The 18,836-nt window shown below is 42.2% G+C and overlaps 1 long non-coding RNA gene across 1 annotated transcript; it reads right to left on the bottom strand.

Annotated features, from left to right (window-relative positions):
• Nucleotides 1-664: 664 nt before the first annotated feature.
• LOC121669989 lies at nucleotides 665-10,725 on the bottom strand. Its single transcript, XR_006017979.1, has 3 exons — nucleotides 9,841-10,725; nucleotides 5,956-6,069; nucleotides 665-971 (listed from the first exon to the last, which is right to left on the bottom strand). It is a non-coding gene; the product is annotated as an uncharacterized LOC121669989 (long non-coding RNA).
• Between the last annotated feature and the right edge of the window lie 8,111 nt (nucleotides 10,726-18,836).

Consider the following 18,836-nt stretch of genomic DNA (forward strand, 5'->3'; position numbering starts at 1 on the left):
ATTTCTATTCACAGTTTCCCTCCTCCTTCTTAGTGGCTCATTATTTGTAGTTTAATGACAATAAAATAGAGTAGCAATGTTCTGTAAGATCATTTCTGCTATGAACACCTAATCACCTCTTTTATAGACTTGGGAAGGCTAAAATTAATATATTTGGGTCAAATTTTGCAAATAAATATCAGTTTTCAATTTTCAAACCTTACTCTGTTCAATCTTAGAAACCATTTTACAGTTAACCAGTTTTTCAGGAATTTGTAATGTGCAAGCCTCCCCAAATGACACGAAGTAGCAAGGTGAAATAAACAACATTCCTCACAAACTGAACCAAACCCTCATGACATTTACTTTGGTTTTGTTCTTCAAACTTTAAAAGCTTTGAAAGTCACAATGAGGAGAGGCTGCGTGGGTGGGTGCTTTGGTACCCTGTGCAAGAGCCACTATCTGTAGAGAAGGGAAATGCCAATATTTTATAGAATCATAAACTGATTGGGTTGGAAAGGACCTTGAAGATCATCTCCTAGATCGAGCCCTCCTGCCATGGGCAGGGACACCTTCAACCAGACCAGGTTACTCCAAGCCCCATCCAACCTGGCCTTGAACAGCTCCACAGATGAAATATCTGCCATCATTTCTCGGGTTTAAATGCTGCTGAATGAGACACGGCTTCCCCATACAGGCACTTCTTTGGCTGCAAAACAGTGAGCCCCATTCCCTTTGGGCAGCTCTCAGGTCACTCATTCCTTTGCCAACAGGTTTGTAATGGTTCACGGCAGCCCCTGCACTGGGCAAAGACCCCCATATCCCGCCTGCCCGGGTCGTACCTGGGCATCCAGCAGGTTTATCCCAAGGCCAGCTCTGGCATCTCTTTCTCCACAAGGTGAGATTTCAGCACAGCCCATATGTTCCAGCCACACCAGCTCCTCCAGGTGCTGACAGCCCATCACAGAGACAGTGAGATTTTTAAGCATGTTCTGTGAAACAAGGAGAATAAAAATCAATGGCATTACATAATTCAGCCAGTGCCTTTCTTTGCTCACAAATCTTCATTTGATCAGCTAGGGAAATTATGAACCATCTAAAAATAAGACAGTAAAGCTGGTCAATGACAATTGTAACATAAAGACTAATACAGATGGTGGTGTGGATCTGGTATATTCTGTTCTGCTAAAGCCCATTTATAATTTTTAATAAAAATAGTAACATTTTACGATAAGTGGACATCATTTAATGCTCAATTACTATGAAATTCCTTTGGAAATATATATTAAGCATAGGAGCTCTCTATTTATACCAGGAGGGTTCCTTGAGATGGATGTTATCACAGAGAATACTACGGGAATGTCAAGTCCAACACCAGTGCATTCAATATTCTTGCCCTCTGGGTCATGTATCTTTTCCTCCCCCACCCTGACATTTGAGATGAGTCCTTATCTATGTAGAGAGGAACAATATAAATTATATACATGCTGCATTTAAAAAAAAAAAAAAGGAATCTGCAACACAGGCTGGCAAGGCCTTTAGCAATGATTAACTGAGACATTTTTGAATAACAATACAAAAGTACAGCTCCTAAACAGGCAATTTTCTCTTGAAGGCCAAGAGGTTTCTAAACCCCCATGTTTATAAAACAAGCATTATTCCAGATAAAGCACAAAACCTTTACAGCAGAACTAACTTCAACTTACTCAGAATTTCTCTTAGCAAGAAAAATATCATAAATCTTCATCCTCTACTTGCAGAAGCTCTTATACTGCAACAGCCCCAGCTCTACCTTACCATAAGAGCTCACCACATAGATCTGAGCCCTCCAATGGCCTCAGCACAGGTGGGATTAGTTACCCTGGAAAGCAAAGGGATCTTCCTGATCCCCTACCGCTGCCTGGCTCTGTGCTTTCAGCCCCATATGTTGTGACTCACCACTGCTCTGTCCTGGCAGGTTATGGGAGAACTTGTTTGTCCCAGAGGTATTTGGGGGGTAAAAACAAGGGGATGTGAACAGTAAGGAAGAAATTGAACCCTAGCAGGGTATGGCTGGACATCACTGAAGAAGTCTGAAATCAGTGTCTCCCACATTTTGTTTAGCTATAACCTCTCCTAGCAGCAGAGGCAACAAAAATGCCTGGACTTGGTCTGGGAAATGCAGTTTGGGGAGCCAAATCCAAGGCTGTCCTTTCTCCCTGGAGGTATCCACAGCCAGCACTCTTACATGGCTGCAATCACTGCCATGACTGCACACAAAATCTGTCACCTGAGGGAGGGTTAACTGGCTTCTCTGCTGCCCTGCTGGCTTTGCAGTGAGGACTAACAAGGCTAGACAAGGTTTGAAGGATGGCAGGTACCAGGCACAGGTCACCAGAGTCTTCAGTTTGCAACACTGCCAGGGTCCAAAGACAAATTTAAAGGAGTACCTCTCTTCCTGGACAATAAATACTACCAATAGCTCCTTAAGCAGCTTAGGAAAAAGAAACACCAGTTGGAGGAAAGGAGGCATCCTAAAGGCTCCACTACAACTAACATCATTCCACTTAAATCATACTTTGCATTTTCTGCTGGAACACAATTTATCCCAGACCCCTGAGTAGCTTAGACACCTGGCATAATAGCCCATTAATTACTTCAGCATGGGAAATATATTTTAATATCTTTGATGCTCATTACTAAACACTTCATGCATTTCCCAAATACACATCAATGGTTCTTCTTCCTTTTAGACGTTAACAGGCTTTATTTTACAGTTTGACTTAAATCAACATCTCCCTGAACCCTGTGTAGCATGTGATGTTATACCCTCATGCAGGGTCACCAGTTCATTTAGGAACTCAGGACAAGGTATTTATATTTTGCTGCGCTCATGTTCTCATCCTGTTAAAGGTGATTACAACATCAAGTTTTGTCCAGTGTTTCAGTCTCTGAAGATGAAAGGTGCCATGAGGTACAATGGTAGCAGGTCAGCATTTTCAATAAGCATCCATCTGTAAATAAGTCCCTTAAAATATTGCAGCAGTGTGAGACGAGGCTGCACCCTAATTGGGTAGAGTGAAAAGCCACAGGGCTTATAAATATAACGTGTAGGTGATCTGTCTTGCCAAAAATGAGGAGGTTCGTTATATGAAGGACACATTATCCTTTTCTCTTCCTATGATTCAGCATGGTAAGTAGTCATTCCTAATTGGCTTACAGCTTAGTATGAAATATTAGGATGCCACACAATGTGATGACACAGCTGGATTCCTAAGGGAAGCTGAAGAGTGATCTGAGAACAGAAGAGGGACAGGAGCAGATGCGAGCTGGAAAAAAAAAAAATAGTTGTAGCTTAGAGAGTAGCATGTCATTCTTTATCCTCCTGCTCCTGTGTGCAGCATGCTGCGTGCAGCGCACCGCCTTCCTGGTAGAGAGGCAAGAGACCTGTCATCTCACAGTTCCTAAATAAAACGTGGGGGGAAAAAAATGTGATTGCTGGGACTGTTGAACAGGAAGAGCCAAGCAGGCTGAATAAATCCGGGCAATAGCTGCCTCGTCATGAAAAATACGCTGCACAAATTTCACCTCTCGGTGCGTCAAATGATGGTTTCCTCATATTTATTCTCGACTGGAAAGGATTTGCCAAATTACCAAGTCAAACAGTCCGTGGGTCACACTCAGAAGTCCGGCATTCGGGAGACGAGGCGCTCAGGTCTGTGCAGGGAGCTTGTTTCCTGGTGCTGGCCTTGATTCAGGAAGGTAATTAAACAGCTGCCTACCTGAAGTCAATAGGGCCATTCATATGCACTTAAGTGCTGCTGACGCCAGACCGAGGGGAATAGGCTTCTCAGGGGGAGATTTTTGCTGCAAATACTACTGCTAATTCAAAATTCACTTTCTACAAAGTCCTTCCCCTGCAGTCAGCTGAAATTAGCTATATCCACTGTGGTGCTTGCCAGGAAACTTGATAGAATATCACCCAAAGTGAACATAAAGGAGAAATAAACACAGCAGAAATTAATAACAGGAGTTCAGACTGGTAGGTTGCAGAAGATGTGTTATAAATTTCATCCAGCTGTAACGCAAATTCTGCCAAATGATTGGGAACATCTCCTTTTTTATATCACTGTTTCACTACATATTAATAGCAACCAGTTACTGATGCAGTACTAAAATATTAATGATATGGTCGTAAACCTGAATCAGTGCCTAACTTGGCAGAACAACGGAGGGCATCTTTTCAATCACGTGTGAACAAAACCAGTTTTCAGAAACCATTTTGTAAGAGCAAAACCATGTGAGCAGAAGTAATTGCAGGGCTATTTTAGGCACAAAAAATTGTTAGTCTTCCTAGGAAAATCAACAGCCCCGTTGAGGTGTACAGTATGGGTGCCCAGATCTTTCTGCATGGCTGAGAGAATCTCAAACCAGGCAGAAACAAAGTTCATGCAATTAATTAGCAAGATTTCATCTGTGATTTCATCTGCAGCTGATATGACTGACTTTTATCTGTGCACTAGAGACAATAGCTTCCAGTCCCTAGGGATTAATTGTTTTAGCAGGGTTTAGTCCTTTGTTCTGGACTGAGATGGAATATGGGAAGGCAAGAAATCCAAAGCAAAACCTAGAAGTTTTACACTTGCCTGATGTAAGAGCAGGTGTATTTATTAACGCTGTATTGCATCATGTGTGACCACAACAGAAATTTGGGGATGGTAAAAGGATTTAAAAGTCAGAAACTTCCCTTGCACCTTTTATATTTTTCAGTCTGCTTTTTAAGTCTTGGAAAACTACTCAGATACTGAAGTACCCTTCTCAGGAGAACCAGGGGTCACTGGCAGATAAACAAGGCAGCCTTTGGGATGCTTGGTTGGATCTATAAAAGAGAAGCAGGTTTTGAAGTCTCCTCACTTCTTACTTTGGCTGAGTTCTATCAGGACTGGGCTGATCCATTTTATTATTCACATTTGTACATTTCTATGCAGATGGGGCCATACACGCAAGCTCCTTTCACACACCTTTAACTGAAGCTACAAATTAAGGTAAGTACAGACACAGAAGGATTCTGGATTGTGCACAATTCCCAACAGCAGCTAGCACCCCAGGAAGAGCTGGAATACTAAAAGAATATTTTATTTCTACATTTCCAAAGGACACAGGAAATGGCTCATTCTTCCTTTACCCCATCAGGATCCAAAATCAGCTCTGGAGAAACTCATATATTGCCAACATTTTGCATTGCCATTACTAAACCAAGGTCTTTGCTTTAAAGGTCTTTCACTGTTTCTTCTCTAACTCATCAGTGCACAAATAATCTGACTTTGGTCATGACTGAGTTTTCAGTTTAGAAGTGCAGAGAATGGCATGAAATTAATTATTAAGAAGGGTCTTTTTTTTTCTGGTTTTCAACTGCAGTTACCTAATTGAGGACCCAAATCCCACTGAGATATCACTTAACAGTGTCAGCACCTGGGAGGCAGGGCTGATCACTTCAACGATGTCTTTTTTATTTGCTGACCAGAGTCACTGCAGTCACTTACAGCAATGATAATCTTTCTTCATTATATCTGCAAGCAGATGCCATCAAGGTGTGACTGACAATCATCCCTTCAGAGTAAGTGATCATAGGGTGTCCACTGCTCTCACATCCATTGCCTCCTTGTTTATTAATAACACAGTTGAAATTTTAGTGTTGCTTCTGCTCAGGTGGAAGATAACATTTATTTGATTGACACCTGTCATTAGGAAAGTTTCTCCTACAACTGAAGCAGCAAATAATACAGTCTGACTGCAAACCAGGTTGCCAAAACAAAGACTTTCTTTGGTCTACAAGTTACCAGAGCAGGAGGAAAACTGCTTGTGTTTTGAAACTTGTTCTTGCAAGACACTGCAAATCTCCCACATCTAAAGTCTACTCTAAAAACCAAAAAACCCTGTCTCTTGGAAGAAGACAAGTCAAACATAACTCATTCCTTTATTCTTTTTCTCTCTTACCATGCTTTACAGATAATTGTTTCATCTTGTTCTTCTGTTTCCAAGAAAGACCTTTCTAAATCCTCAGGCAATATTCAGAGCAGGCAGATTTTTCTTTGAGTGTTCAAGGCTGATCTGATCAATTTAAAAAAAGGAAGGTTACAGTACATTTTAAACCAAATACCCCGTAGTATAAAATTTCAGAGGCCATTCTAAAGAAAAATATATTTTGTTAGCAAGTAAATGCAAAGAAATGATAAAGGGATTAGGTACAACCCCCTTTCTCATGTGTCCTCTGGGATTTTCTGCATTGTTCTCTCTGTTTAAAGGGTTTAAAATACAAGGGTAAGGCTGCTAAAGTCCTGGACATGTGAGTTCTGTTCTCTGGCTGGAAATGAAGTGCCACAGATCACACAAAATTCTTCCTGGCTGTTTTGCTCCACCACATTTTTGTCCTTTTTCGCCCATAAAAGCTATGAATCATCTCCAGCCACAGAATCTCCCAGCATGTGATGCTCCACAGGGCCCCACAATCTTATCTGAGGCTCTTTGGGCCCAGCTGCAATGTAAACACTCTTCGCCACTGGGACTCCCTTACAGGGTTTAGAGTCTCTCTTTGCAACAGCAAATTTCCAGTGAAGTATAACTGCTTCCTCAAGGTTCCTTAGGGCCTCAGGAATCAGACCTGGCATAATATGAAATTTGCTTCCCCCTTTACAAACTGGGTAAATAAACTCATCTTCTGTACAGTGGGACACTCTTCATTTCCCTGTCTTTCATTCTCTTCTCCCTCTTGTTGATTGCAAAAGGATACCCCACAGACTAACCATCAGGGCCAATTTGGGTTCCAATTTTCCCAGTAGTTTTGCAATCACGTTCCCTTTGTCACCTGAAAACAGAATCAAATTTGCAGCCTGGGTGTGAATGGCTTCTGGATTATCTCCCCTGGACAGGACACCAAAGCAATTCAAAGGCAAGTAAACAGAATGCAGAAATACCCCTGGATAGGATTACATCATATTCCTAAATCCTATCCCTGTTACTCCAGGAGTTATCCATTCCTCCTTTCCTTCTTCCCTTCTGGCTAATATTTTCCTACCCAGAACTCAGTTCAGATTGCCACAGCAATCAAATATATTCTGTAAAGTTACTAGGTCTGCATGAAACTTCAGAGCTTGGCAAGCTGTATTGTAACACCAAAATACGCTCTTGACAACCACTGACCCCAAAAGCTGATGTGATCAAACACATCCCCCATGAAAGAAAGAACAAGGCTGTAATCAGTTTTACCATTTTAAGGGAAATAAATCCTAATCCTTTGCTGTTCTGTGGTATTCCTCTAATTGCTGTTTCCTTACACATTCAAACATCTACAATTTGGTTCTGTTGTTTGAACGTCACTTGGAATCAAATCAGTGTTGCAGATACAACGTCTTTGAACCTTTTAGTCCAGCTGTGAACTTTGGGCTTAATCCTTTAGGGCGTCCCTGTCTAGCAAGCTTTAATGTATATTAAATTTTCTAAAAGGAGAGCGAAAGTGGTCAAAGCGAGATAGTGCAAGATTCTGTGTTTCATAAATTAATAAGCATCACCAACTGCATTGCTTGACCCTTTAAACTCTGTGAAATTAATATAAGTAGACAACCAAAGTGCACTTGGCCCCTGAAGAGCCTTGGAAGTTCACTTAAGCAATCCAAGTTTCCTTAAAGTTTTATAAGCCAGCTTTTAAAGCAAGTCCTTTGTACTTATTACTGGTGACAGTGAGCATTACAACAGCCAATGAACCTTTGCTGACTTCCGACCCCAATATGGTAGAGCACAGTTATCAAGGGAAATATCAGAATCAAAGCTTGTATATTACATCGAGGTCCTGACTCCTGCAAGAGCCCCCCACAGACTCCTCAGAGTATGTCAGGGAAATAAACAGCTAATATTCTCAGACATCTACTTATGATGTATGGATATTACTGTTTACTTAAGCACTTTTGGCATAGTAACACCCACCCCCATCTCCCAAATAAAAACTGAAGCCTCTCACGAAGGAAGCTGAGGCGCTCCCAGCTCCCTCGCAAGAAGACAAAATTTTAAGATCTTTTATTTAACCCAGAAAACCCCCTCCACTTGGTGGTAGTGAGTCAAGCAACACTAAGTGTTCATCCTAACCGATTAATGGATTTAAATTATTAATTGGCACTAGGCAGGCATGGTGAGGAACACCCAGCCTTCTCTGAGCTCTCCACAAGGGCTGAGACTGCCTCGAACAAAGAGGACTCTGTGTATCCACACCTACTGCGCTCTGGCATCAATCCTGCAGTCACTTGTAATACTTGAGTTAGCGTCCTGTAGAAATCAGATATCTCAGCACTGCCAGCTGATTATATTTTTCATAATGTTAAAGGTTCTTGATGAATTATTCAGAGGCTTTTCCCACAGTTTAAAGAAAAAAAAAAAAGAAGAAAAGAGAGGCAGAACCTCTAAGGCAGTCAGGTTTCTGGGGATAAACAGGCTGACAGGCAGTGGTGCCAAATATTAGTAATTATTATCGGACTGTAAAGCCCAATTAATGATGATGTTTAAGCTACACTTTTCAAAAGGGTAAGCAGAAATTCAAAGCCAGACAGGTTTTTTGATGAGATGAGAAATCACAAGATTATCTGCTGAAGGGCATCAAACCCTATTGCGTGTGTCCCCCTCCAGCAGTGAAGTCAGAGAGGGCACATGTTATCTGTTCTCTCCACCTGTTAACAACATTTGGGTGAAGCTTTTGCAGGCATTTAATGACACTGGTTTCCATTTGTTCATCTCATTTGTCTGCCTAGGTCTGGACATGACAGAGACAGTAACAGCCCAGCATGGAGAAAATAAATACACAAACATAGACATATTTTACATACATACCGTACATGATTGTGCATAAGAAATAAAACCCAAACAAAAAGCAGAACTCAAGTATTAGGAAATAATTGATGAAATTCCCTAGAAGAAACACAGATAACAAGAGACAGATGGAAAAAGGAGCTACTTTGAGGATTGTGGCTCACAAATTCCACACAAAGCAAACGTTACCAGGGACAGGTTGGTGACAGGGTCACAGTCCCTGCCAGACAGTTGTCTGCTCTGAGAACAGGGAAGTTCATTTAGCAACTCCCTGATTATTAAATCTAAATTGGACTGTAAGTGAACCTTGAAATACTTTGCGTCTATTCGGACACATGTTGCTCCAATTCAGATTTTTTGTGAGTGTAACCAAGCAACGATGACTGAAGATGGAATCACATTAGTTGATCTTTGTCAATAAAACAGCTAATTCGAATGTATATATATATATATATATGTCCATGGCCATCTACAGTGGTGTTAGTGATTTGATTGCATGAACCAATACTGGAGGAAATCAAAATATGTTCAAATGAATCTCATTCATCCCAGTCCCACTGACTGGACACAAGCCTAAGGGACCACCCTAGTGCAGCATGAGGAAGCAAATAACAACATTGTTGACATGAGAGAAAAAAATTTCTACATTTAGGACTCCTTGATTTGGAAGCCAGTCACTGGTGCCTGCTGGCCTTTCCTCAGAGCTATCCATCTTCTTGCTGTAAGTGGATCCCCAGCTGGTGTCAGGAGGAGATGTCCACAAGGAACAGGACATTTTTAAGGGATGTGACAAAAGAGGTCTGCCTTTCCTTCCAAGAAAGGAAAGCCAACTTTGCAAATCCCAAATGTTTAGCACCAACCTCAGAAGAAGGCTCTGGTAAATGCTCATTTAGCACTGGAAGGACAGGCTCTGCCTAAGAAAGACAGACTAAGTCCGCACTGGCTCTCTTTTTGAGAAAACTCTGTGTAACACTATCTGGAGTGGAAGCGAGACAAATGTCTCTCAAACATGAAAGTTGTTTTACTTACTTGGAACAGTTCAGTACTGGAGAACCTATAGGAGCTTGCAGATGAGGTATTAATTTGTTTTTCACCTTTCTCCAGGAGATTTCCAGGCTTTCTGATGAATGAACTCTGTCTTCTCAGCTCCCATATTCAGTCAGGCCTGTGACACATCTTTGTTTTTTGGTTCCTTGGATCAGGAAAGTTTGCTGAGTCTGGGGGAGTCTCAGAACTGCCTTCCAAGTCACTAAAGTCTTCTGCAGCCCACTTTTGATTAGCCAGCTGGAAAAGAAAAGTGCCTTTTATCAAATCCCCTGGGGCTAACTCATATTGAAAATAACTTGTTCTTAACACTTTTAGAGGCAGGATTTCAAATGATGAATGAGGAAGAATATTCTCTGTCACAGGGTTTTCTTTGTTTCTCAAGTCCTTAAAGGGAGTTTGTGATCTTTGAAACTCTGGGACTGAGAGCTCTGTCGTTTCCCACTGAACTTGCCATCATTTCCTTCTGCAGAAGGTTGGCTGAAAGAAAAGAACGGAATCGTTTGTTATCCTGGAAGTACATGGCCACAGCATTTCCATAACTCGGGTAATCACTTTGGGGCAAAGATCTACTTATTTTCCTTTCTTCAGGCAGCATCCAGTACCAAATACTGCAATCCTGACAGTCCATGAACATTCCTGCCACACAAATGGCTTTTATAATAATGGGAAATAGCCAGAGTATGTCTAACTTCATGGACTGGTTTTCTGTTTTGTTTTAAATTTCTGATACCTTTGCTCTTTGAAATATCTGAAGGCTTTACTTTTTTAATTTTGGGGTGTTTTTTCTTCTTTCAGTTTAGCAAATTTTCAAAAGCTCTTATTCAATTTCTCAGGAAGAACAGAATCAGGCTCTGAAATGTAATCAGACTTTTTTAAGTTTCTAGGCTGATTTTCTTAAATACAAAACAAAAGAAAATGGAAATATGAAAATAGGTTTTGCTCAAATGTTCAAAATTTTCAGTCACTAAAAAAAGCCAGAGCATTATTAACAGCTTTAAAGTTTTCCAAATTTTAAGCAGAATCCAATACAAATTTTATGAAACAACAAAACCTTTTCTGACATTTTTATCAGTGCAGCTTATAAAAAAAAAAATCAAACAGACAATGCGTAGGAAAAACACTCTAGTGAGACCATCAATTAAAACCACAAACACTGTACTTGGCTCAGAAAATTCCATTTCCACAGTGAGTGGATATTAATTTCAAGGATACAACTTAGTAACTATAAACAGCCTTAAATGAATCACAGAATATCCTGAGTTGGAAGGGACCCGTGAGAATCATCAAGTCCAACTCCTGGCCCTGCACAGGACACCCCAAAGATGTATCTGCCAGAATATCTGACATTGTACAAACAATTTCTAATGAGGACAAACACTGCCGGTCCAGTCTCACCAAGAGACCCAGACACACAACTCCTGCTGACTTCCCCTGACTCCCTAACTTGAGGGTGCAAGCACGATTTTCTTGGCTAGAGTTAGCTCTGTGCAGCACTTCCTTGGGATACAGAGCTGCACTTTGGTCCTTCCAGCCCACTGGATACTGAGACCATGGGTTTTTTAGGGTTAATAAGTCACCTGGTCCTGGCTCTGGGGTCCCATCTCCCTGAAAGGGGAAAGATTTAGATTCCTTCAGACTGAAAGATGGTGGATTTAAATTAGCTATTAAGATAAACTTCTGCCCTGTGAGCCTAGTGAGGCCCTGGCACAGGTTGCCCAGAGAAGCTGTGCCTGTCCCATCCCTTGAAGTGTCCAAGACCAGCTTGGAGAGGGCTTGGAGCAGCCTGGGATAGTGGAAGGTGTCCCTGCCCATGGCAGGGAGTGGAACAAGATGATCTTTAAGGTCTCTTACAACTCAAACTATTCTGTGATTTCATGATTCCTGCCTTGCAGCCAGAGGAAGCCATGCTCCAACTTCTCTACATCCCAATGAAGATGTCCTTCACTTCCAGCCTCCTGCCCCCAGAGGGGGTAAAAGGAGAAATCCTGTCTAACCATCTGTGACCTTAATGGGAAGCAATGGTCATCTTCCACTCTTAACCAAAAAATGTGACTGCTTTGGTTTGGGTGTGCATCTGCATGAGGGACTGCTTCCCTGTGTGGGGCGGAAGAAGGTCTGGTATCAGCTACAAACTCTGCCAAATAACATCTTATTAACCCAATTCTGCCCAAGCAGGCATTCACCCCGACACTCCATTTGAGCTACTGACACTGCAGCAAATTCAAATACTGAGTTACCCCCAAAAGAAACTCCTCCCACACAGACCAAACAAACGCTACATTGCCCACAAAGGAAGGAGACTTTTCCACAGCTCCAGAAATATTCATTTGACAGTTTCTCCTTCGTTGGCTACAGCACTAGTAATTGATCTGCTCTATTATTTTTCCCTATTCTTTCTCTCTTACATTTAAATATGTCCTTCATACTTCTGGAGGGTTTTTTTCCCCAGCCTGTATCTCCACTGTTACATTTTTTATCTCTATCCTCTATTCTTCATGTGTGAAAAGGGTGCTCTGTTCTCTAATATTCATTTTTCTTTTTTTATTCTCCAAGTACTTTCTTTCCCATCTGTAACAGCCCCTAATATGCACCTCCATTCGATTTTACTTACCCAGCTTGAAACCCTCTCATTCTAATTACCTTTTCAGTTTTCTTCTATTTCTCCCTTGAGATGTCTCAATTAGTGTACTTTTTCTTACTGGCTGTCACCTCTGAGCTACAAGGTGGGTCTAACTCCAACTTAAACCATGCAGAAAATAAATGAGGAGCTGTTCTTGGCGGCCCTGCTGAAGGTGGTGTTACTTTACAAACTAGCGCACCTTTAATAGATGATAAATGGGCAGAAAAGTGGCCTTGTTAATGCAGCAGCCCTTGATTTGGTTGCCATGCCGTGTCCTTTCATTACTCAAAGATACAGGAAAGACAACCTATGCTAAGTCCTGGGTGATGTAATTCCATACAAAGAGAGTGAGTAGAGGCTAATTAACATAGTTCTGGTCAAAGCCTGAAATTAACTCTTGTCTTTAAAGACCAAAGCTAAAAATGTCATTTGTCTTGCCCATAATTATGTTTAGAGGTAATTATGGTAGCAGAATAACAGCAAGCAAAATGAGCCCAGGAGTGGGCTTTTCTGCCCTTTCTGTCGCTAGCAGGACTCTGAATTCTATTTCTGTCAAAGAGAACTGGATAAAAATGCAGGTGACATCCACAGTACATTTCTTTGATTAAAATTGGCACCGTTATACTGAAGTTCACACAGAGCTTTCAGAATCTGAGGAGTAAATTCTCTCTGCATATGTTCCCACATAATGGAGAAACGAGCACCCTCCCCACGGCCACCGGCACTGCCGCAAAGGGGAGATGTGAGCCTGATTAAAGAGCCAGGCTTGGACACCAGAACCACATCCACAGGGATGTGTCCTGCCACAGACTGAGTTCCCAGGTCCCTTCAAAAGACCCAAGCATAGAGTTACCCCCAAATTAAAGCATTTACTTCCTGGGGCAATTAATTTGTCATGCAGGTCTGACCACATCATCGTTTGTCCAGAGCCACAATAAATATCTCTGTGCTCTGCAGAACAGATATATACCCCACATGTTTGAATCCACTTATTTAAATTATATATCTATGCTTATAAAGATACTACTGTTGTTATTATTGCTGCTATTATTAAAATCCAAGTGGCATATGCTGCTGTCACCATTCAGGTGTCCTGAGATCCATCTACCTGCAGTGCCTGCTTCACCACCATCCCTCAAATTTATGGGCACATCAGTCATTAGTGACTTGGAGGATTTATTTGTGAGGTATGTAGTGCTAATTTAAAGATTTCAAACTAAACTTTAGATTTCTACTGCACTGGGGCTGAAGGTGATAGAAATGCACATATACTGGGCATTACTGCATGGGCTGCTGGCAGAGGCCAAGGTCTGTAACACAACTGTAAGCAGAGCACATTCACTTGGTCCAAATTTGTCTGTTTCTGAAAATATTACACTTTACAGTGTAAATTCAGTGAATTCACCCAAAGGCCCATAATATCATTTTTGGCACAAGTACAAACTAAGTTATTGCCATGATTTCACAGAGATGACGATACTGCATAAAACATGTTACAGCAACTTTTATGAAGTTCTGAAGGAGAAAAGATCACCTCTGCAGACTTTTCTAATGATTCTAATGGAACACTTCTGCCATTTTTACTAGTATCCTTCATGGCAAGATGGGAATGAGGGAAAAGTTCCTCAGAGGGGACCAGCCCTAGGCGTTCCAAAGGCAGTCTTCCACTGTGCCCCAGAAATCTTTATCAGTCTGAAGAGATCAGCTCCACTGGAGCACTAATTTTTAAGCACCAATTTAAGGACAGAGTACAGGAGTTCTGCTTGAGAAAAAAACAAAACAAAACAAAACAAACAACAACAAAAAAAAAACCAGCAAAAACACCCCACACCTAAACCTGTATAGCCCTTGACCTGTCTCTTTTCAGAACTCGAGAAAACTTCCAGAAAGTTGGGCTCCTGTCCCCAAAAGTTCATGGTTTTTCCCCAGGTATATCAGTTACCCAGTTAAATATGTCCCTTCTCCCTATAGACATTGCCTCACATCCTTCCTTAGGCCTTCACAGCTATTGCATTACTACCACTACTTTTACAAGTGCCAAAAGTACCTTTATGGTGACATCTGCCAGTATCACCTGACAGACACAAGCACCAAAGCCCATCTGGAAAAGCTGCCTCTCCCCATAATATTTTTGCATACTTCATGAGATTTTCTTGCAAAAAAATTTAATGATTTGTTTAAACACAAAAATAGCTGAAGAGTTGCATGGTACACTGACATCTGTTACATTCAAACTCTCTTTGGGGTCCTGTTAACCAAGTTTCATTCCTAACTAGGTGGAATTGTAGAGATGCAAACCTTGCAAAGTTGCCATTTATGGGACCTGCACTGATATTACAAGCACCTCTCTCAACTCCTAAGAGCAAGGATGCTTCTCTGCAGCATGCCCAGCCTGGCTTGTCTGCCCAATGGAAGTACAAAGCACACAGAGTGCAACCAGAAAACCAGATTGTGGCTGAAGTGACCTAGAGACAGCAAACAGCACCCCTGAACCTAAACCATCTTCTTCCTCTCCCTGGCATGGCACAGAACCATCAGAACAAATATGTGATCCGAAAATAGAAAGTTTTTGAGTTCAGAGTGTCACCAGGGGCACGTGTGACACTCTTTGGCGTGGCACCTGTTCTACACTGGACCAGGAGCTGAATACAGTGGGACCAGTGCCAGGAGGCTACCATGTGACCCCAGCCACCACCGGAGATTTATCACTGTTTAGCCATGTTAGCACTGGGCTGACAAGAAGACTTTCTTCACACAGTGAGCTCGGCATCAGGCTCTCAGATGCCTTGCACCTCCTTTCTGAAGTATTTCTTCCCCCTCTCCATTGCCCCAGGGTTTGGTGTGGCTGGACCCACCAGCGTACACACGTCACAAAGACACGTGTTCTACAATTTCACCACAGTGCAGAGATCAAACTGGAAAAGAGCTTGGAGGCCCTAATGACTTTAGCCATGGAACAAAACTGTTTCACTGCAAATCATTCATTTGCACAGGAATGATTAATCTTCTCCTTTTGGTATGGGAAGATCATCAGATGCTCTGATGTTTGACCTCTGGCAGAGCACCTTCTCCTCTGAGATCTGCAGGTCTGTGTCAGTCAGGCTGTTCTACCAGTAGTGGCACCTACATCCTCAGTTCCCAAATTGTACCACTGCATAATGCCATTCCAAGGTGACCTGCTGCCACAAAAGGGCTCATGTTTTTCCATTCATATTATTTGGGCATGACTGATACCAACTCCTGACCCTGAGCTCACAGGACCATGACTTTCCTCTCCTTAACATCAGTGGGATATCTAAAATAGGAAAACACTTTTACTGAAGCCCCCAATTCCTCCTGAAAACAAAGATTTGTACTAGAGGGAGAAAGAAAGGGTACAAGCAGAGATTCCAGTTTGTTCTCAGAATCCAGCAGGATGAATCGATCACTGCCACTTGGCTTCCAGTTGTTAATTTAAGTGAAAGAACTCTTATCATCTATGGAATCCTTCTCAAATCAGCAGGAACTCATTTGTTAAAACTGCTTCCCTGTCTCTACTGCATTTTGAGAGCACCTTGGTCTTTGCAGAGCAGCGCGAAACAACACAGACAACTCTAAAATGTCTCACATGGCAGCTCCAAATGCTTACAGTTTATGTAAAGCCATGGAGCCAGCATGATAAGATCTAATTACCAAGCGAATTAGTAAAAAAACAGCTGCAAGGTTTGCAGAAATGTCTGGAAGTGCAGAGTAAATGGCCACAATTGATAGAGTTATTGCACAGGCATCCTGAGGGCACAGTCTGCAGCGCTCCAGTCCTAACCAAAATCACTGTCAACAGTTGTTGTTTTCTCCATTCTGTTAAATGAGAAGAGCATGAAAATGATCCTGCAAACAGCCATTTAATATTCTCATGCACGTGAACTGCAATTATCAGCAGCAGCAACAACAAACTCTGCTGTAATGTGTTCATGGTTAATCAATTCAATTGATCACTGTTTATTAAATAAAAACCTGCTCTCTAAACAGTTCTTCTCTAAATGGCATGTTTTGGGGCTTGGGTTTTTTCCCTAGCTTTCTTTTTCTTATTTCTTTTTTTAAACATGCTTCTAGGAGAATCAGGAGACCAATTAAAGCTTTTAATTTAAATCCAAGCTAAGAGAAATGTTAGCAACATACAGTGCCTTTACAAAAGCATTAGCTTAAAAGAGGTTTGAATCAGCCTAGACACTCCCTGGAAAAGCTGCACTGGATCTGATTCCTTCCAATTCCAAAGGCTTTCAAGGCAAGTTAGAAACAGCCAGAGTATTTATCTGTGTAAGAGACAGTCATGACCAGGTCAGCTCAGGATATCAGAAGTGGGCTGTTGATAATGCAGATTAGGGGACACACTTTATTCACATCAGCACTGTAGCATTGATCACCCCTATTCTGCACCTTTACAAAGTAGATCGGAAATCAATGAATTCCAGGCTGGAGAGATGCTGTGGATAACAGAAATCCTCTGTAGCCAGTTATCTCCCTACAAGGAATAACGATCCTGCACAGAATTGAATGCTTTAAATCTACGAAGAATATCCACTACATCACAAGTTCAATGGAGATTGATACCAGGCGCAGTCAGGGTCTGGCTGTACCCGAGCCCAGAGCCAACTCCAGCACTTGAACACCACACCCAGAACTTCCACCTGCAGTGCTGGAGTCCTCCCTGCCCTTCAGCTGCTCCAAACACTGCAGAAGGGAGGAGAAGGGGAGTGTTGACACACAAAAATAACCTCGTGGGATTTAATTAAGACCACTGAACCTGTGTCACTTGTAATTTATGGCAGATTTGAACCCATGCCTCCAGAGGGGGAAAATGAAGGCATTTCCAGTACATTAGCTGACTTCAATAGCAAAGTCAAATCTGACGTCCTGTGACCCTCGAGTGAACGAAGACTAAGGAGTCCCTGTTATCCCAATTATTTCTGACTAGATTTGTGAGATTTTTGCACTGCCATGGAATCCAGCCACAAACAGGTACCTGCCCTAATGGGGGAAGTGCAAAGCCTCCCCATGCCACGAAACCCTGGTAGGAGCACTAGAAACCTCCAGCAAAATTGGGTCATTAATGGTGCATTCCATGGAGAAAAAGGGATATGGGGCATATTCCCTCCCCTGCCAGCAGACACCTGGCCTCCACAGGAGCTAAGAGAAGGCTTGCAAATAAAGCTCTGCAAATAACCAGCTTTGCCTTTTATGGCCAAAGTGAAAAAATAAACATCCCAAAAATGCTTTAGGTCAAGTAAAATATTTTGTTCAGTCTCATATCAGGTGTTTCACCTTTGATCCCTTCAGAGACTGGGGGAAGGGTGAGAACTTGCTTTATTTATTGGTCAAAATGAGGCATATTTTGCAATGGAAAAAATGAATATTATTTCTTAAATTATTTTTAATTCCTTACTTTTCAACCAGAATTAATTGCTAACTACACAACCAACTTGCAAATAGGTTCAGCTGACCCAAAATTGTCAGTCTCTTCAGGGGTAGGAGAAGAAATCACTGAAAGCCTTCACTCAGAATAACTTCTAAAGAGGTATTTCAGGGAACTGAAAATTTTATTTGAGTGTCCCAAGTAAATGAGATCAATAAAATAATACTAAAAGGAAAACTTTTCCCCAAGATGAGATGTCTTGCCTGACTGACCAGCCCTGAAACCAGTAACACCACCAGGGAGGCTGAAAGCTGCGGCAGTAGCAGTAGCAGCAGCCTCTCTAGTCTGACCTGTTTGAGAGAAAAGGGATTATTAGGGAATAAAATTAAATCCTTTCGTTATAGGTTCCACAGCCAGTGAGTTTAGCACACAGCTGTCTAGTGACTGTGTTAAATCCATCTTTACCTCCAGGCTTGCCAGGCAGCATCAGCCAAATGAATTCCTGACGCTGCTGATCAGACAGCTGACAGCCGGCAGAGGAGCAAGGCAGGTACAGCCACTGTAAGAAAGAAAGGTGCTGTGGGGGACCCTGCCCAGCCCAGCACAGCAGAAATGTCCCCAAACTGTGCTAAAACCCCAGCCCTGTCCTGGGTGCTCACATGAACACACCTCTGAAGGGAGGGGGTTGTTCCCTGTAGGAGATTGGCATCTGAAGTTAGGATAGAAGCGATGCCGCATCAAAGTGCTTCATAATGAGCTACAAATTTTGCTTGTAGTTCAGCAATTTATACGGATTAGCAGCCGCTGACCTTCCCAAGGCCCCCAAACGCCAGCAGGCTCCATCCCTGGTCACAGAGTGACCTCTAGTGTTACCTACAGCCGCGCAGATTAGCCTGAGTCCGAGGGCGGTGAGCAGCTTCCCAGCTGGGCTAAGCTGGCATCCTCCCACTGACGCTCCTGGAGCCC

This window comes from Corvus kubaryi, unplaced genomic scaffold (genome assembly GCF_017639235.1).
Source record: "Corvus kubaryi isolate FWS band 111438036 unplaced genomic scaffold, C.kubaryi_AGA036_p1.0 37394, whole genome shotgun sequence".
NCBI classification, from domain to species: Eukaryota; Metazoa; Chordata; class Aves; order Passeriformes; family Corvidae; genus Corvus; species Corvus kubaryi.